Source organism: Ictidomys tridecemlineatus, chromosome 8 (assembly GCF_052094955.1).
Source record: "Ictidomys tridecemlineatus isolate mIctTri1 chromosome 8, mIctTri1.hap1, whole genome shotgun sequence".
Taxonomy (NCBI): domain Eukaryota; kingdom Metazoa; phylum Chordata; class Mammalia; order Rodentia; family Sciuridae; genus Ictidomys; species Ictidomys tridecemlineatus.
The window spans coordinates 117,447,336-117,469,007 of NC_135484.1; the positions used below are offsets into that span (position 1 = coordinate 117,447,336).

At 37.6% G+C, this 21,672-nt stretch overlaps 3 pseudogenes; 2 read left to right on the plus strand and 1 right to left on the minus strand.

Annotated features, from left to right (window-relative positions):
• The first annotated feature begins 2,035 nt into the window (after positions 1 to 2,035).
• On the plus strand, positions 2,036 to 2,730 carry LOC101970297 (eukaryotic translation initiation factor 4E pseudogene; annotated as a pseudogene).
• A 2,248-nt stretch (positions 2,731 to 4,978) lies between these two features.
• LOC101957421 (HLA class II histocompatibility antigen, DQ alpha 2 chain-like) lies at positions 4,979 to 20,159 on the minus strand (annotated as a pseudogene).
• Positions 11,747 to 12,426, plus strand: LOC144366260 (protein tyrosine phosphatase type IVA 1 pseudogene; annotated as a pseudogene).
• Positions 20,160 to 21,672: the final 1,513 nt, after the last annotated feature.

The following is a 21,672-nucleotide window of genomic DNA, read 5'->3' on the forward strand; positions in this document are numbered from 1 at the left end:
GTCCCTGGTTTCAAACCCCAACATCCCCCACAAGAGTAATTTGTAATAAAACAATGACCTAAGCAAAATAAGAATTCACTGACAGATTCAATAGCACAATGGAAATGACAGGTAAAAGTGCAAATGGTTTTGAAGATGGGTGAATATCCAGTATACAATTTGAAAAACAAAATAAGTATTAAAGAAGTGAAGAGAGATTCAGGAACCTGTGAGACAATATAAAAAGGTCTAACTTTCATGTCACTGGAGCCCCAAAGAAGAGATTAAAGAGATTAGTTGCATAAAATGTACTTGAAAAAGAAATAAGTTCATATTCAAGTACAGAAATTTACAAACTGAAGAGGCTCAGTGAACCCCACAAAAGATAAAATAAACCAACACCAGAGCCATTCTAATCCAATTACTGAAGATTAAAGATAAAAGAGCCACAGAAATATGATAAACTAGATATAATAAAACAATGATACAAGGTGAGGCAACTGGGGTGATGAAACCTGTGGTTCCCCATCAGGGAAGCCAGATGGGCAGGTTGGAATGCAGGTCCAGAGTGAGGGAAAGCCTGGACATGCAGTAGAGCTGGGAGAAGATGAGTACCAACAGCAGTTTTGGGGCTATCAGGGATTGGGATATCCTTTAATTACCTTCTTTATTAGGTCTTTTATAATGACCATATAATCATCCATAAGCATGAAGACTCAGTGATGCAATAGGTTTAATGAGGGTTGTCATTGGATTTTGGCAGTAGAAGGGCTGAAATATGGTCCCTCCACCATGACATTGTGGTCCATGTGATGTCAGCTGCAGTTGCTGTGGGAGGTTATCAGGAAATCCAGACTCCCTCCCTCAAGCACATCTTGTCCTGCTACTCAGAACCATCTTCAGGGCCCATCTGGCCTATGCTAACATGTAGCCTAGGAACTTAGGGGTGTCAGTGCACCTGGAGGAAGTCCTCAACCAATAGGGGTAGAAGACAATAGGTAAGACTTTTGTCCTTTAGATGACAGTTAGGGAAAGTGTTCTGCCTACTGTGCAGCAATATCATCTCCATTGCCCAGAGTAGTAATTTTAACAACACATCCCTTTGTGTGTGTGTGTGTGTGTGTGTGTGTGTGTGTGTGTGTGTGTTTTCTCCCTCCTTTACCCTTTCCCTATACTTTTCCATCATTCTTATTCCCAATTAAACCACCTGTACCTAAGTCTTGTCTTAGACAGGGGACACCAGTTTCAGATGATTTAGTTATCTGTGTGATCCTCATTAAGGGGCAGGCTAAATGCCAAAGAGAAATATGCTATACTTTATGTTTTATCAAGAATGTGGAACTATACTTAATTTTCCCCCTCAAACTACACTTATTTTTTTCTAATATAATTTCTTATCTCAAGATCAGTAACAGGTTTCCGGTATCATTTATTCCTTTGTAAATTTAGAAAGACAAGAAATCACTAGTTTTTGAATATGATGCAGTTGTTGAAACTGTTGTCCTACATTGCTTATCTGAGAGACATGTGTACCTTTTACATGATCAACAGAACCATTACACAGAGTCTAGAAGCAAAGGAATAACTTATCAACCCCTTTGGTATTTTCTTATTAATACATGCAAGATACCTCTTTTCACAATTTTACAACACAAGAGAAACTATTTAGATTCAAATAATTTATTTGTTCTTTTTGTCAATATAAAACATGAAAGAAAATGATTCTGATGAAGCTACCAAAAATTAGAATTTAACATTCATGCTTTTAAAAATGAATATCTGCAAGAATGAAATTGAAACCAAACAGATCTTCTGGGTCACAGGATAACAAACCCTGATTTATTATTTTTAAAATTTGCTTTCCCACTTTTTAGGTACTTGCTATACCACTTCCCTCTTTCCTTGTTTCTTTATAAGATTTTTGCTTTTCTATGAAGTACTCACCTCTTCCCTCTTGTCTTGATCTGTGTCACATGAGACCTTCCACTTCCAGTTTCAGGTCTAAGTTTGGCATTTGTAACTTAGCCTCAAACATCACTGGGGAGATTCGTGTAGGATGGTGACTGTGGAACTGGAAACCACCCCTACTGCTAATCCCCTGCCTTCAGAGAAGGAGAAAACAGACTCTCATCAGGAGGTTGCTAACCCAGAACCCTATGTAAAGCATCCTCTACAGAATAGATGGGTATTCTGGTTTTTAAAAAATTATAAAAGTAAAACTTGGCAAGCAAACCTTCTACCTATCTCTAGGTTTGATGCAGTTGAAGACTTTGGGGTTCTATACAGCCATAGCTAGTTGTCTAGTAACTTAATGCCTGGCTGTGACTATTCAAATTTTAAGGACGGTTTTGAGCCTGTGTGGGAAGATGAGAAAAACAAATGGGGTGGAAGATGGCACATGATACTGAACAAAAAGCAAAAACGAAGTGACCTTGACCTCTTTTGTCTAGAGACACTGCTGTGCCTTATTGGAGAATATTTTGATGACCACAGTGATGATGTATGTGGAGCTGTTGTTCATGTTAGAGCTAAAGGTGATGAGACAGCAACATGGACTTACTGAATGTGAAAACAGAGAGGCTGCTACACATATAGGGAGAATGTTTAAGAAAGATAGAGATTGGTTATCAGTCTTATGAAGACACAGCTACCAAGAGAGGCTCTACCTCTAAAAATAGGTTTGTGTTTAAGAAGAGGCCTTCTGAGTGTTCTCAAAGAAGACTGCCTCAAGCAATTGAGATTTGGATTTGAGCCAAATCCTCTTCAAAAGCAGAGTGTATTGCATTTAAATTTGATTTCATTTAAATGTTGCTGAGATATAAGAAAGTCTAATTTGCCTTTGTCTTGTACTTTGGTGTCCATTTTTAAAAATTTAAAAAATTGAGTGTCCACTATCCCAATCAAAGAATTACAATCAACACAGTCCCCCGGATTCCATAAATGTGTTCCTGGCCCATTTTGTATTAGCTTAGTAGAATTGCCATTACAAACAAGTTTTACTCATTGACAATATTCAAAAGAACTTGCATTTCTATACCTTAATAAGAAAAAAATTGAGTTTATATTTCATTGAGTGCAGAACATATTACTAGTTTGAAAGAGTATGATGCATACAGTTTTCTCACAATTATTTTGTTTCTTTTGACAGCATTATACTTACTGTACTCTTGATGAAGGCTGCTAGATTTCTTTATTTGTTTCTCTACTCAATAACACTAATGATTCTGATTCCAGTTTTCCATTTGTTTTGCTTTTGTTTTTTGCTGCATGTAACATGGGTGAGGCATCCAGGAATATGGTATAAATATTAACTTTGTGCATACTTTAATTTTTTTGTTTTTTGTAACTACAAAACTAGCTATAAATTTATATATTTCATTCAAATCAGCGACTTATCTTTGTGTGATTTCCTGAACATAATTATGAATTATAGAAAAGGACATCATAGTTACATTCCTAACTAGAATTACTATGCCTGATTTCATTTTTTTATGTTGTATTTTAACACTTTGCACTACTTAGGTAATTTTGCTTTGGTTTAAAATGGCTCAAGTATAAAAGTAATCCCACTTATTTAAAGACAGTGTATAAAACTGTAAATAAAATGTGTACAGTGAATTGTATTTTAGACAAAAAAATCACTGGTATATTCTTTTTGAAGATTTTCCACCTCTTCTAAGAAGGAGAACCATCATTCAGAAGTTATATGCTGTGACCAGCACAGCCAAACTGGTCATTCTGGTGGGGGGCCATGGGGAATTAGAAAATACAGAGATTCACACATGCGTATTTTGGAGATAAAGCTGAGTTCTGGTGGAGCATTGCTCTCTGATAGAGAAGCAGATCTAGAGAGTTACACCAGCAATCTTTATTTTTATATGTCTCATTATCAGGATAAAGACTATGCAAGCATTATTCTTTATATTTAGGAAAGTTACAGAATTAGAAACATCTATGCAGATTTTCCACAGTTGCAATCCACACTTGCAATGTGCAATGTTAGGAGCAGTTTTGTAGTGCTCAAGAGGGTACATTATTTAGGCTCACAGGCTCAGAAGTAGCAGAGCTGGTGAAACATTGTGGTTGTTTAGCATAAGAATTCTTCTATTCTCAGGAGATATGTGCCTGAGATCAAGGTTGAAGCTGATAAAACTCTTGCACAGAGCTTCCTTAAGCAAGGTTTTACCATAGCATTGAGGCATCCTGTACCCTTGCACAGAAACTTTCCCAGGCACCTGGTGTGCCACAGGCATAAGGCCATCAGAGACCCTCAAATCTCAGTCACTGCTGTCTCATCTCTGTCACTGCTCTCCACAGTTATATACTACTTTTTTTAGTATGCTGCCCATATGCATACACCTTGAGCACCTAGACTAGGTCCTTTAGTGAAAATGGTATGAGTTAGCATTACCATCTCCTCAACAATCTATTTTGAGGTTACGGAAGGGCATACATTTAAAATATTGGGTGATTAACATGTTCAGGAAATAGACAATATTTTATATAATAAAAGTGCCTAAGTTATAATGTCAATAATCACAATTTATGAGCTTGAGCATGGAGTGGATTTAAATGTTTTTATACTATTATAAATGTCCACAGGGTGAGGCTTTAGCCACCTCTGCTATAGGTGCCTTTATCCAGTATATTGCCTCTCTCTGTTTGATTTCATTGATGTTACCCACAAATGGGGCACTTTCTGGGACACAAACAGCATTTTATTATTTTCTTGTTCTCACTTTTATCTTCTTTCTGGCCAATCCAGAGAGCTTCCATCTCATCTGGGGTGAAATATGGGAGCAGACATATTGAATCTTTCTGCCATCTTCACTAATCCAACATTTGTGAAGAACATTTTGACTTAATGTTCTTGAAAATCCAATTTTTGACTTTAAAAATATTTTATTTCAAGTTTTTATTTCTTCCAGAGATTTTAGAATGCTATTTGAAAACTCAAATCTTAAGCATTGCTCTTTCTTTTTTCACAAAAATACTACATTTAGGGAATAAAGTATTCACCATACTCAATGATCCTGAAAAGGGTAAATAAAGAGTGAGAGCAAAAAGGAAATGTAGAATATAAAAAAATCTTTTATTATGATACAATATCATTTTGATACTTCAGCTGTGGTGTTATTAATATGGCCTGATAAAGAAGTTAAGGACTTAAGAAATCTGATCAAATTTCAATATAAGTTCTTCCATTGTTGTGCACAACTTAAATCAGTTCTAGGAAAAAGACAGAGGAAAAGTATACTCTAAGCAAAGACACCACAGAAAGAGATTTATTTATTTAATTTTCATACAGATTTTGGATGAGGGTGACAATTAGGTAGATGGGTGGGACAGATCTCTTTGTGAAAGGTAGGCGATTATGTAAGACTAAGGTAGGCGATTATGTAAGACTAAGTTGAAAGATTTTATAAGAGTAAGGAATCTCTGTGGGAAAAATGTTTCATGAATTCCACTCAAGCAGGGCAGGGAGGAGAGCATGAAAGGAGCAATATGATAAACTAGAGCAGTAAGTGGGTCTAAGTCGTACAGAAAGGCCTGCACAGAGAGCTAGAGTCAGCCAACCATTCCTCTTCTTTCTTATAAATTGTGATTATCTGAAACAGCAGACAGCATGAGGTTGATGAAGCCTGTGCCCCTGTCCAAGGTCAAGCCATTCTTTAATTAGCCTAGAAGATTTCCAAAGACATTCAGGCATACTGGAGTCCAACCCTGCACTCCCAGCCTCCCTATCTCCAGTTCCAGATATGACACATCTGAGTCCTTACCTGTCCGTTTTCGAGGTTATCACACATGAGGTCCTATGGTGGCTGGAAGTTCCACGGGAGTGCAGGACTTGGATGATGAGGATGGTGCCTATCACAACACCCATGAGGCCAAGAGCCAACCCCAGGGCACAGGCCACAGTCTCTGTCAGCTCTGACATAGGGGTTGGAAGCTCAGGTTCTGAGAAAAAAGAAAGATAGTCACAGGACAGGGTGTGTCTGTGGGGAAAATGGTGCATGTGTTTAGAAATGCACAAGACACCTAGACTTTGGGAAAGAGTGAAGTCAATTATTGGACAACTTTGCAATTGTGGGAAATAAAGTTGTGGCAATGGGGGTTAAAGGGTTCAGGCAGGACCATGTAGGTTGGGGATAGAATTGGAAGGTAGACAAATGATTATGGGATTTCAACATACCCCAGTGCTTGAGGAGTGGCTCTTCTAGGCCCCAGTGTTCCACCTTGCAGTCATAGAAATCCTCAGTGGAGGGGACAAAAGTGAGGTAACTGAACTTGAGGAAGGAGAGGTCACTCTTGGGATAGAAGATGATGTTAGCAATACCTTCTGGAACTAAATGTCCATTGCAAAACCAAGTGATATTGATCACAGGAGGAAAGATGTTACCCACTAGACAGAGGAGGGTGTTGGGAATGCCCAGGGTCACAGGAGATTTGGGGAACACAGCCACTTCAGGGATTTCTACAATGAAAACATCACACTTATTGGCATTTATGATAACTGTGCCTTGAGATTTTTAATCATTTTGGAGGCACCTAGTATTCCCCAGATACTAATGAGATATTTTCTTGTCATTTTAGAATAATTTTTATACCAGTTACTGCTTCTATTTTTTCACTTTGAAATACAAAACACATTTCTCTCTTTGGGAGCCCATACTGTGTGTGAGTGTGTGTGAGTGTGTGTGAGTGTGTGTGTGTGTGTGTGTGTGTGTGGAGAGAGAGAGAGAGAGAGAGAGAGAGAGAGAGAGAGAGAGAGAGAGAGAGAGAGAGAGAGAAATGAACCAACTTAGAGCTTCTTAGGCCAAGAAGTTGGGAATATCCTTGTGTAGGAATTCAAGGAACATCTCATGAAACCTAGCAGAGGGATATTTAAAGATTAAAAGAATATGATGTGGACTATATGTGTACTAGAAAAGGGGAAGAATTTACCATGTAATGGAAAGACAACACCTACCCCCGGGGAAGGAAGAACTCAAATCTGGAATGTGAGGTAGGCACAGCGAAGAGAAGCAGAATGTGGACACTTACCATTGGTGGCAGGTGTAAAGTTGGAATCTTTAATCAACGTGTCCAAGTTTTTTTGACCACAACAAGGTTTCTCAGGGCCTTCTGAATTTCAAATGATGCAAAATTGCAAAACTCAGGCTGCCTCCACACAGTCTCCTTTTTTTCCAGGTCTACTTAGAACAGCTCATCTCCATCAACTTCATATGTAAACTGGCCATAGTCACCATATGTCTGGTAGATATTTGTGACATAAGTGCCGACATGGCCAGCTGAAGTGGGCAGGTGAGATATAGGGAGAGGAAAAAAACTTCATAAACAAGAAGGCATAGGAAATACTGTGAATATTGCAGTGTATTACTCTATTTGGTTGCTATAACAATATATCATAAATGACTTGTATTATTCTGCTTCTGGACTCCCAAATCCATGTCTTTCCCAATTTTATTTATTCTATCTCAAGAGTCTCAGAGGTTTTTGACTTGTTTTGGCACCAAAATAAAAGTCTAAAGTCCAAACTCCCATCTAAATATCACCTAAATCAGATATCCCAGATTCAAGGCATTCTGAGGAAAATTATTCTCCAGTTATAAAGCTGTGAAATCAAACATGTTGTGTGCTTCCAAAGTACAATGGTGAGGCAGATATCAGACAGACATGCCTGTTCCAAAATGGCGAAGTAGGAAAAAAGAAAGGAGTGGCAGGTCTTGATCAAGTCCAAAACCCTGCAAATAGAAAATAATTTTCTTTGGTTTGATGTTTTGAGCTCAAGGGTCTTGCCTGGGGTACTATTTGGGCCTACAAGGCTCCAGAGGGTACTGACTCCATTGGTTTGGGAGGCTCCACTTCATGCCAGTTCTTTATGGTGGCCCAACCTAGGTATTGGCTGTGTGCCTGGGTCTTACTGCCCTGGATCTTCTGGGCTTTACTCTAATAGGGGCTTTCTGCAGTGACTTCAGTGTTTCCAGGGCACTTCCCCTCTAGGCCTTTGCTGGATGGTAATAACTCCAGTGACCTCTGAAATGCATTTGAGGTCACTCTTCCATTGCCTGGGATAACAGGTCCTGGCTTCTGTTTAGATGGCTGACTAACCTTGTCATTGTCTTCAGACTAGCACCTGGCTTTGGTTGAGATGACTAATCCATACTAATCTCCTTATCAAATGGTCCCTTGGCCATAGTCTGCTCTTTCCCAAACAGGCTGTCTCATTTTTTTTTCTTAAAATCTACACTTTAATAAGAAATAAATTCAATAAACAATGATAATACTGAGAACCATGGCATTCAGATTTCAAAATCATACTACTTTTCAGTTGACCCAATATGTTGTCAACTAAATGTTCAAAAGTTTGTTCACAGCCAACATTACTTACTAATATCACGCATCTATTATTTCATACATTTAGTTTCTTCCCCATAAAAACCTGTTGATAAACATCTAAAATGTCCAGGTTTAACATAGTTGAGATGAAGCTGGATCAAGTACTGGTATAATTTTAAACTATCAACTCAAGTGTTTAAGTGTCACAAATTTATTCAACCAGCCAAACAAATGAAAATCATAATGGCAGAGCACACATGGTAAATAAATCAAAACAATGGCATGTGTAACAGAAAGACAGAGCAGTGGCACATTAAACCAAAGCTAGCTAAATACAAAATAACTGTCTATTGCATAGGACATAACTGAAAATGGTTCCAAGTGAAACAACCTGATGGAGAGGTCACTGTGAAGCTGCCAACTGAGCTTCTGCTGACACTGACTGAACAAAGAAGATTCATGCATAATGCATCATCACTCAGTTCGTTCAGAGAGAGTGTGATACTAACTGCTTGAAGTTACTCACAGTAACTGCTAGAAGTCTCTCACAGTAACTACTTCTGTCACTGAGTAGTTAGGGGCCATCTGTCTCCCTCTTTAAGGAGACCTTCTTGCCATTTGCTTGGTGGTGGCACATTGAAAGATGATCAGTGCTGTGGAATGAATTGGGCCTTATTGCTTTACTTCTTTACTTACATTCTGTGCAGTTTCTAGAACCACTTTCACCTTGTGAGGGTATTTATAGGGTATGTAGATGGAACTCAGCCTCAGGCATGGGAGGGACTATTGCAGCAGTCCATGAGGAGTTCACTTTAGCATAATAGAGGTCTGTATTTGTCCCATCACAGGCATTATAATAGGGCCAGCTGAGTAGAAGTACTCAGAGCAGCTGGTGGGAGGACAGGCACAGTCCCTGTTATAATGCTTGGAGGAGACTGGGCTGTTGCCACAAGAGAAAAGGCAAAGGCTGGTGATCTAATGTTGGCATCTCTGCAGGTGTCATTCAGAATCAGGAGCTCATTAGATGCATCTTCTTCAGGCTATCTTTTCCTTCCAGGCCATCTCATTTTTAACAATATGTATAGGCTGAGGATTATCCAAATTTTAAAGTTTTGCTTATTTTTTTAATTAACAACTTCATTTTAAGTCATTTATCATATAGTACAAATAGCCAAGAATATCCAACACTATGATGAGAAATTTTCTTACCCAAATATACAATTTAATTTCTTTCAACATCTACCTTCTAGGAAACACTAGGATACAAACACAATTTAACCACATTCTTTGCCATAATCACTTTTACCACAGTTTACCATAATCACCTTTACCACAGTTCCTAATAACATGCTCTTTATTTCCACCTGAGACCTCATCATCAGAATGACCTTTACTTCTGAAAATCTACAAGCAATTTTTTCAGGATTACTTTGATTCTTAGGTATTACTCAGCTATTCACTACGAAGATTGAGGCTCTCTTTTTATAGCTCTCTTCTTTTCCTTTTGGGCCTCTGCAAGAATCATTCTTCACATTCTGTCCATGATTGTGTGGACCTTTTATAGCACACAGCAGAAAATCTTTGCAGCCCGTATCCATTTTGCAATTCCAAAGCTATTTCCATACTGGTTACACAAGTACCGTACCCTTCTCCTGGTACCTATTTTCTATCTTAGTCCATTTGGGGTTGTTTTAACAGCATTCTATAAACTGGTTGAATTATAAACAGCAGAAATTTCTTTCTCTTAATTCTGGGGCTTAGAAAAACTGAGATCAGGACACCAGCAGATGTGACTTTTGCAGAACCTATTCTCTAGAAGGCCATCTTTTCACTATAACTTCAATAGCAGAAGGGACAAGTGAGGCTGGGTGCAATAGTGTACACCTGTAATCCCAGTGACTCTGGAAGCTGAGAAAGAGGATCTCAGTTCAAAAGCAGCCTCAGCAACTTAGCAAGGCCTAAGTAATTTAGTGAGACCCTGTCTAAAAGCAAAAAAGTAAAGAAAGAATTGGGGATGTACTCAGTGGTAAAACACCCCTAAGTTTAATTCCTACTACAAAAAAACAGAAAGAAAGACAGAAAGAAAGAAAGACAGAAAGAAAGAAAGAAAGGAAAAAAGAAAGAAAGAAAAATAAAAATCCAGTGAGAATTTTTAGAAATATCTTATAGGGGCACTTGTCTCAGTCTAATAATCTATGAAAGTCCCAGTCTCCTAAACCATCATCTCAGAGGGTAGGATTTGAACATATGAACTTGGGTAAAGGGACTAATAGCATGGGGTTTCCTATTTTGCATAGTCTGATGTCAAAGTCCCCATTTATGTCTTTTCCCTCTTTAAGTTATTGAGAGATAAGGTTTAAAAAATTGACTAAGTCTTAAATTTTAATCAACTAAAAATTAAATTTGTTTTTATGCAAATTGTGTTTTCCATGATATTGTATACTTCATAAGAAATAGGGATGTTATGTGTTATTCACTTCTGTACCTCGAGTACTTAGTATACTTCATGGCACACAGTAGGAATTCAGTACCATTTATTAGATAAATAAATAAATTATGATTAGGAAATATTTTAAAGATTTCATTGTATTCCATTTTTTTATAGTTTTCTTTGCTTGAATTTTTTTGGGGGGTTTAAACTTTAATGATTGTTTCAGTGTCCATGACATAGCCATGTAAAGGCCTAGAGAGGAGGCTGATATGTACTGGGGTGAGTCTTAGATTAAGAAAGTATGGTGGGCCTCGGCTCGCGTATTGGCTCCTGCGGCTCCGGGCCGGCTAGGCGACGTGCTGTCCTTGGAGCTGCTCACTGCATGGTAGTCTGGTGCGCCCGCCGCAGCCTGCACCGCCACCGCCGCCGCCCCGCGACGGCCACCGCCACCCCCTGCCCTGCAGCCGCCCCACCGCCGCCGCTTGTATCGCCGCCGCCTGGGGACCTGCTGTATGATTAGGCCACAATCTTCAATGAGTAAACATATTCCTCAATTCTGTGGTGTTCTTGGTCACACATTTATGGAGTTTCTGAAGGGCAGTGGAGATTACTACCAGGCACAGCACGACCTCTATGCAGACAAGTGAACTGTAGAAATTCATTACTACTCCACCAAGAAGCCCCCATAAGAGTGGTTAACCTGGACACAGACGTATTGAATTGAAAATCCACCGAGCATTTTACAAGAGTTCTGACCTGGATGGGGTAAACCTCAGTGCACTTCCTTTCTATTGCCTCAGTATTACTGGATTGAAGAATTGCTGCTTCTTGTTAGGAGGTTCATTTCATTTCCCATTACTCCCAACTTCATACTCAAAGCACTGAGAATATCAAGTGGAGTATATTGAAGTAGACTTCAGTTACTTTGCATCATTTCTGTATTCAATTTTTTAAATTCTTTCATAACACTATTGAGTGTTTTTTAACTAAATTAACATGGCTCGAATGAACCGCCCTGCTCCTGTGGAAGTCACATACAAGAACATGAGATTTCTTATTACACACAATACAACCAATGCAACCTTAAACAAATTTATAGAGGAACTTAAGAAGTATGGTGTTACCACAATAGTAAGAGTATGTGAAGCAACCTATGACACTACTCTTGTGGAGAAAGAAGGCATCCATGTTCTTGATTGGCCTTTTGATGATGGTGCACCACCGTCCAACCAAATTGTCGATGACTGGTTAAGTCTTGTAAAAATTAAGTTTCGTGAAGAACCTGGTTGTTGTATTGCTGTTCATTGTGTTGCAGGCCTTGGGAGAGCTCCAGTGCTTGTTGCTCTGGCATTGATTGAAGGCGGAATGAAATATGAAGATGCAGTACAATTCATAAGACAAGAGCGGCGTGGAGCCTTTAACAGCAAGCAACTTTTGTATTTGGAGAAGTATCGTCCTAAAATGCGGCTGCGCTTCAAAGACTCCAATGGTCATAGAAACAACTGTTGCATTCAATAAAACTCCGGCGTCTGATGCTATTGCCTTGGAAGTGGAATTTAAGACGGGACCTAATTTGTCATACATATTAGCCAACATGTTGGCGTGGTGAATAAGTCTGATGAAGCTTCCATAGGAGTATTGGAAAGCAGTTTTACCAGGCCACAAGCTTGACAGAATTTCAACCTCTATGTTTGGGTTATGATCAACCTGTCAAACGAGACAAAGGCAACATTTTACTAAAAATGTTTACTAAAAACCTCCATTTTGAAAACCTAAGTTTTTACAGAAGCACATGTCTTTAAGTCTCCAGACAAAAAACCTGACACTTAGCAGAAGATTCTTGTTGTTCACAATTTAAAATGTGCTTATCATTTGTACCAGTAGACCTTTCCTGAAATCATGCGGTATTGAGTTAATGTCTTTAAATCTATTTCCATGCCAGAATCTTACATAAGAAATTTAGAAAGATTAGGTGCCAAAATACCCAGCACAATACTTGTATATTTTTAGTATCATACAAAACCAAAATTCCAGGAACTAAGAACACTCTAGACCTTATGTGATTTATTCCTTCAGTCATTTCAAACATTGTAGGCCCTATAAGATTATTTGCCTGCTCTTTTTATGTTTACATCTCCCACATTCATACCAGTATACATCAGGTTTGCTTTTACCTATTGGGTTTTTTTGTTTTTGTTTGTTTTTTTTTTCCTTTTACCAAGTCTTACAGCAATTATTTTTATTTAATATCTTTCTATAAGTCTTATTTTTTTGCTGTTATGGGAAACCTCCATTTTGAAAACCTAAGTTTTTACAGAAGCACATGTCTTTAAGTCTCCAGACCAAAAAAAAAAAAAAAAAAAGCCTTACAGTTAATTTAATGTTTGCACTCTGAGGTGCAACTTAACAGGGAGGGCCTGAAAAAAAGAATGGGAGGGGCTATTAAATATTTTTAGTAAAATGTTGCCTTTGTCTCGTGCAGAACCTGTAGAATATATGCTCTTTAATTTAGTAAATATTTTTTTAAAAGGTAGAGATGCTCTGTTATTGTAGGTAAAACAATTCTTAATCATAAAGTTTCTGAAATTCTTGTAATTTTTTTTCAAAATTATCAGAAGTTGTTTACCAACTTTTTGTTTGAAGTGTGATTTTTTTTCTTTTATTCCCAACCTCTTGCAAAAAAAAAAAAGAAAAGAAAAAAGTGGGTTTCTGCTGATGAATTGAGCAGACATCTAATATTTTGTATGCCTTTTGAGCTGTGTAACTTAATATTTGGATACTTGATAATTTTGTTTTATTATGTAATTGATAAAATGGTGATGTGTATTAATGTTAGTTCAACCATATATTTATACTGTCTGGGAATGTGTGGTTATAGTTCTGTGGGAGAAATAATTTGTCAGTGTTCACCAGCTTGTAAAAACTTAGTGCGAGAGCTTAAACATCTAAATAAATAATGAAATGCAAAAAAAAAAAAAAAAAAAAGAGAAAGTATTGTGGAAATGGAACAGGAAATCAGAGAAAGTTAAAGATTGATATAATTTAATCTGTTTGCCCTCCTTCTAGTGCTTTGATGGTTAGATGTGACAGGACTTGGAGTATGATCTGACCAGCTGAGACTAACTTATTTCTAAGTCCCTAGGTTTTCCATCACTCAATATTCCAGTTTTCTGAGACAAAAAAACAAGATGTTACCCTTATAATAATGCCAAACCTTGGCATGTATAGAGCTCTTTATTAATTAGAATATACATTTGATTATTTATTTTATTTGTGTGTTTCTCTGAATATTGTGTTAATTAATTATACACATGGGAAATCTGAAGATCAACATATGGAACTGACTTGCTCAATGTTATTCTGCTAATCCTTTTAATTTTTCCCATTCTAATGACTTCAGTCAAATTTATTCTCCTTGCCTCTAAAGCCCAAACTTGGAAAATTTAAATTATGTTGGAAACAAACAAAAAAGTGACATACTATTTTCTGTATGGCAAAAACATTTATGGACTTAGTTAACCTAAAAAATGGATAAAATAAGAATAAATCTGCAATGGCTTTGAGAAAGAGTTTAAAGTGGGTGAGGAGTAGTAGGTTCATTATCTGCTGTGAAAGGAAGGCATTATACTTGGAGAAAGATCTCTAATTTCAGGAGTTATCATAAATTAATGCTGTAATAATGCTTGAGTATATCATTTGGTTCTGACTTTAGAAAGACAATAATGCCCTTTGTGAATACTCAGTGAGAGATGGACATTGTAGAATTCAGTCTAGTCTACTAAGATTGGGTTTTAAGGGTTTTGGTTTCTTGGAGGGAAAATAAGTATAACAATTCAGATTCAGGGGAACTGTGGTTTCATATACTACTATGGGGCAACAAATTCAGTCAGATTTTAAATTTTCTTTCACAGTCCTAAACCTCAACCATGTACTCACCCACTCTGTCTTCATACCCACAGGGCTCACGATGGCCAGCAGGGTGAGGGCCCCCAGGATCAGAGCTTTCTTCATGGCCACCCTCCTCCAAGGGAAACCTCAGAAGTCACTTTTCTGAATGGGGAAAGGGATGAGAACTGTGCAAAAAAGTGACCTAAGGAGAACTCCTGGAAGAAAGCATTAGGAGGAGCCCAGAGCTACTCTTGCTGTCTCAGGTTTCAGCCCATTAAAGAAACCCCTGTAGCTGACACCTCAGTTGCCAGTTGAAGTACTTTTACAAAGAGACCTGGAAGGAGCCTGTGAACTTCCCCTGTGTTGAATGCTGTAGTTGCATAGATTCACAATGGAGCAAAGGGAACTTTCATTCTGTAGATGGAGGAGAGGAACAGGAACCTCCATGGACCCTGGCAGAATGTGCAGATCTAGGGAGGAGCCTGGAGGTGGATGTTGCTGGGAAGCCTCATGGATGGTCACTGTGTGGTGTCCATTGAGTCTGTATTAATAATTACTGTTCCAGGAAATCCTTATTGTGTCATGCCCCACTCCACCCCACTCCACATCCCTCCTCCTAGTGTTTTTAGTGGCTGGGACATTAGAGAAACCAAATAAGCAAAATTTTGTTTTCAACATGTTTTTCTATATTTTGGGTTAGCTTTATTCTCAAAAGGATCTCCATTAGTAGGAATCAAGTAACATTTTATGTTGTCCTACTTCTGTACTTCCAATTAATCAAGTTCTTCATTCATAGTCTCAAAAGCCCCAGAATTTTAAACATCTATATTTTCAAATAATTAAAAAATTTGTAGTATCAAGTAGAGCCACCCACAGTGACATGTCCTTTTCTACATCTTCCTGATATTTTTTTCTGCTTAATGTGCTCCTTATGGTCTGTCTGTGTATGGTGTTACATATTTTAAGTTGAAGTTTGTGGATATGTTCATCAATGATAACTGCCTCCATTAATTATGCCTCCCATAAACTATGAGCCCCTGTGGAGTTTCACATCTATCTAAAGTTAGCATTAAAACTTTTGGCATAGATTTTTGAAGCTACTGAAAGACTTATATACTTCACTATTTCCACATATGCATCTGTAATAGAAGATGTTTCTGGATCCACTCAGAACCTATTCCATTTACTTTGTAGCTTCTAACTTTCTGAATAACACACCATAATTGTTGCTTTTATCATTCTAACTTACATTCTGTCTTTACAAATCTCTTGAGTTTCTAGCAGCAGACCAAACACTTTTTGCAATTTGATCTATTATTTTTTTTTGATAAAAAATTTCATTTAGTAGTCTGAGATTTTTAATGCATTAGATCTGAACACCATCAAACAGTGTCTAGTTTCAGAGCTCAAATAGGATGAAGGAAAATCCAGTCAAATTCCTGCTACCAGATAATGGATGGCAGATTTGTATGTGCATGCATGAATTTGTGTGTGTATTGTGCATGCAAATTTGAGGAAGATTGGGGAGATCAATTACTTTTTCTGTCTCCTTTATCCATTACACTTTTTTCCCCTTTTTGGTACTGGGGATTGAACCCAGGAAAATTCTACCACTGAGCTAAACCTCCAGCACTTTTTAATTTTAATTTTGACACAGGGTGCCACTTACTTGCCAAGGCTGGCTTCAAACTCGTTATCCTCCTGAGTCTCCCAAGTCTCTGGGATTATAGGTGTGCACCACTGGGTTCAGGTATCCATTCAACTTTTAACCACTTCTTGGTTGTTTTGAGCCTAATATGGTAACTTTACATTTAGCAAAGCAAAGTTCTTAGCATAATTATCTGAGTAAAAAGAAAGAATAACATTTTGATAATGACTAACACAAGGTTTCCTTTTATTTGATGAGGAAAGAAAATGTTGCTCTTGCTAATTTAGTGGGAGGAGATGGAAGCTTAAATCATGTTAATTTTTCTAATAATTTGCTAGTATTCTCAAACATTAGAAGTATACTGAAGCTTAAATCATGTAAATTTTTCTAACAATTTGCTAGTAGTCTCAAACATTAGAAGTATACTGAGGGCAAATATTTTTTGATATAAAATGTTATACTCAAAGTGGATGGTATACAGTGCCCATCCTTCTTTTCTTTAATGTAGGTTTTCTGAGTAATTTCATGAACAGCACTCAAGTTAGTATTAGTCAACATGGATAATACAATAAAAATCTGTATTTTTTCAAGGGCTGTAAAATCAAAGTTTTGCTATTAGTTCCATAACCTCTTTGTAGTCACAGCATCCAACTGAGGTTAAAGTTAATCATGGTAGGGGAGTTGAGCAAGACTTAGGATAGTGCATGGACTTCATATTAAAAAGACAGGAATTTGGGGCAGGAGTTGTGGCTCAGTGGTAGAGCACTTGCCTGACGCACGTGAGGCACTGGGTTTGATTCTCAGCATCACATAAAAATAAATAAACAAAATAAAGATATTGAGTCTATCTACAAAGAAAGAAGTGTATTAAAAAAGGCATGAATGTAAGTTCTCTCTCATTTATCAGTTACGTGGCTTTGGACAATTGATGTACATAATCTTAATCCAGTGTCCTTATCTGTAAAACAGAAATGGTAAGTCTTACCGTATAATTAGCAGACCAAACACTTTTTGCTATTTGATCTGTTATTATTTGATAAAAATTTTGTTTAGTAGCCTGGCATAAAAACAGTAAAGAAAATGATAATGAAATAAATGTAACCTAAATCATATGTAAATATATGCATTCAATTAGTTGGCATAAGCTATTTATAAATCTCCTTTCATCATTTTGCTGTGTGTAGGATCTGTAATGATAGACATACTTTATTTTTCTTTTTTTTTTAAAGAGAGAGAGAGAGAGAATTTTTTAATATTTATTTTTTAGTTTTCAGCAGACACAACATCTTTGTTTGTATGTGGTGCTGAGGATCAAACCCAGGCCGCACACATGCCAGGCGAGCACACTACTGCTTGAGCCACATCGCCAGCCCAACCTACTTTCATTTTCTTACTGGTAATTTCTCTTTCTTCCTTCTTTCCTGGAAGTTTATACATTTTTATTAATAATTATACAGTATCATCTTTAGTGTTTGATAATGCTGTTTGCCAGGTTTTTTTTACATTGGTATCTGCTTTTAGTTATATTTTTTTCTATCTTATACTTTCTTTAGGTCTATGACTTTTTTCTGCCTTCTCAAGGTTGAAACTCATATCACTAATTAAACTTTTCTTCAGTTGCAGTGCACATATTTAAAGGGATTAATTTCCCTTCAAGGTCTACTTAAACTGAATCTCATATATTTCAATATAGTGTTGGTCCAACTGATGTGTTCACATTGGTAACAATAATCCAACTCTCCATTTCTGATTTATGTTCTAAGGCAGAAAAGAAACTCATATGTAACCCACTGTTACAGTATAACCAAAAGGCAGAAAATACTATGAATTTTGAATTAATGCATAAATAGGGAAATAAATACCCAAATCTATCAAAGCCACATTGGATACTGGTTTAATGACTCATCTAATGGAGACTGACTGGAGAAGAAGGGAGTGCATGGGGGGCTTCAGAGGAATAGACAGAAAATCCATCTTGTAAAAATAACCTTCTAATATGAGTGAAGACATTTTGAAAACTAGCCTGGGACCTAGAATACAGGATGCTGCATTCCACGGTTGCTGTGGAATCTAATGAAAGGGGCTTGAGTGTGGAGAGAATCAGAGGTGATAGACTTGGGAAGGTGTTGATCTTGGGAGTAGAGTGGGGACTTCAATGGTTTGGGCTCCTGTAAGCAGTAAAAAGAAAAAAGAAGGGCTGGGGATGTGGCTCAAGTGGTAGCGCGCTCGCCTGGCATGCGTGCGGCCTGGGTTTGATTCTCAGCACCACATACAAACAAAGATGTTGTGTCCGCCGATAACTAAAAAAAAAAATAAATATTAAAATTCTCTCTCTGTCTTTCTCTCTCTCACTCTCTCTTAAAAAAAAAAGAAGTAAGTGGAGGATTGAAGTATTTTTAGAAACAAAAAGGAATCACAAAATCAGACCAATTAACTTCTGATACATTATTGAAACTGCACTGCCCTGTACTAGCACTAGAGGGTGATCTTGAACTAAGAAACTTAGCAAGCCACAAAAATTCTTCCCTTAATATTCAAACCACTATGCATCGCACAGGAAAATAGACTTCACAGAATAAACCAAAAACTGTAGATGTGATCTATTAAAGACTCTGCTATCTAGCATATAGTGTCTCCAATACAAGAATAAAGAGAGGAACATGAATGACTTCAACACCAGTAATGAAGCCCAAGGGAACTGTAACACCAGGCCCCAGATGGAATAAACCATTCATGAATTGAAGGAAAATTCAAATTAGAAATGAAATGAACAGAATACAGAAAGACATGAGTTAACTCAGGAAAGAAGAAAAAGATAAAAATCACTTTGAAAACAAAGACCAAATGACAAATGAATAAAGTTTTGAAATTAAAACATAACAAAGGGCATTGTAAAATGGCATAAGAACAGTAAAGAAAATGATAATGAAGTAAATAGGTAAATGAGTATCAAGCAATTGCCTGAGTTTCCTAATGTTGCAAAACATATTACCATGAAGAGCAGTTAGAAATAACACAAATATATTTTCTCATAATTCCTGTAGGCCATAAGTTCAGTTGCAACTTCCCTGGGTCCTCTACTTGAGGTCTCACAGCCTACAATCAAGCTAGGCCAGGCTGCATTACTAACTGGAGGTTTGACTAGAGAAGAATCCACTTCCAAGCTCAAGTAGGCAAGATCCATCTACTTAGGGGTGAAGCACTGAAGGTCCTATTTCATGCAGACTGCTGACCAGGGTCCCCTCTCAGTTGCTACAGGCCATATGGACTTTCACAGGTGTTAATACAACCTGAAATTTATTTGAATGTCAGCAAGAGAGAATCTCTGAAACATGCTAAGATAAAGTCTCACATACAAAACACAAACATGGAGCAATATTCTATCACCTTTGACCTATAACTTCTAGCTAAGAAAGGACATCCTATTTGCCAAGTAGCATAGCCTTATCATCTTTGCCACATCATTCTGGTTAAATTGAAGTCACTAGAGGGGAGGAGGTTACACAGGGTGTTACTCATTAGGGATCACTTTGATGTACATCTACCTTCTGGCCCTAATGGCTTATATGTCTCCCATGTGTAAAATACATTTATTATATGCCAAAGTCCAAAAGTCTCATTCTATGATAACAACAGCCCACAGTCCAAAATTTCACATAAATCAAGTCCAGCTGAGGATGAGGCACTTGGGAATAATTCAGTACAACTTCTGCAATAGGATTCTTTTCCATCTGTGTAATTGTGAAATAGGGACAAATTATCTACCTCCAAAATACCCAGCTTATCCTTGTTAGGCAGGCATAGGGTAAGAGCTACAGGCATTCTTGTTCAAAAAGGGAGAAAGTAGAAAGTAAAAAGGGCTCACTGGTCCATGCTGGTTCTGAATTCCAGATGGGAAAACTCTATCCAGACCACTTGGGCTAGGTTCTAAGGACTGGGAGTAATCTACACCCTCACTTTCACAGGTGTGGAAGGGAAGGGCCAGCTTCCTTCTTGCAGGATGACAATGCCCCTTAGTCTTCCAGGCTTTGGTGGCTCTTTGCTGTGTTCTCTGGGTTTTGGGTCTGCCCTGAATCATCCTTCTCTTTTCATGGAAGGTGCATGTGTTTGCAACTGAATAGTTTTATCCATTCACTTCCTGCTACTGGAGTTTTGAGAGTCCACAAGGCTGCTTTCACTGCTTTTTCCCATTTAGTTTAGGCAAACACATTTCTTAAAACCTTTGTGTGTTTTCAGTGTATTTCAGGGGGATTCACCCTAGTAGAGTGAAAAGCCACATCCATCAATCTTTTTGAGACAGTCTCTTCTCTGTGTGCTCTCTGCTGAGGTGGTTGAGGGACAACAGCTGAGAGAACAGGTGAGAGGATCCTTTGTGTGACTGAATTCTCTATCCATGTGATCTTCCTGTGGTGCATCTGCCACAGTGGTGCAGTGATTGGTACAGAGGACAGGCAAAAGAAGGCAAACATAAACAAAGTGAAATCCATAAAGAAGAAAGAATAAAACAGTGTTAGGGTTATTTTATTTCTAAATTGCTTTCATTCTTGAGTATAAAAAGGGGGCAGTCTTTAAGGCAGATGCAGAAGTACTAAACAGTTATCAATTTAGAGTGTTTGGGTAATGGTGTCACAGTCATGGAAAACCAGAGGAGGGAGAGAAAGAAGAAATAAAACTAGACTCCTGTTCAATCTGTACTGAAACACATAATTAAGAAAATATATTGCTGTGTACAGGTATTCTAGAAAAAAGACAATAGGAAGAAAATAGAAAAAAACAATAGAAAACTTTTCTTGAGCAAAGTCTTTGGATGGAAAAGATTCATTCATAATTTAAAGGAATTAAACAGGAATTAAATGTGCAGATTGATAGGTAGTGATAAAATTTTTTGACTACAAGATAGAGAAACAAAAGAAAAAGAAAAAAATATTTAAAATGTTTAAAAAACTTTCGGAAAGGAAATAGGCCAAGAATTATATGTAAAAGGATAAGAACCAAAGAGAAAATATTTCTTTTCTGAAAGAAGAAAAACTGAGCAACAACTATTGGAAATAGTGGGGAAAAGTATTGCTAAGGAGAGCGTTATCTCAAAACTTTCCTTTCCTTGTGTGGTAGATTCAAAATTTTTGCCATGGATTCAGAAACAAATTACAGTAAACATTTTTTGAGTTATGTTTGGTCTTTCTTTTGAAAAATTGTGCTAAAACACATTGATTTGCTGTGAGAAGTTCAAGATGCCTAGGATATCCACATCTGAAGGGTATTAATTAGGTCATGCGCACCAGCAGGGGGAGACTCTGCACTTTAGGAGTTCCAGGCGCACTGCTGCTCTCCCTTCCCCTCCCAGGTCTCCCTGGGAAAGGCCAGCAGTTCTACCCAGAGCCTGGCA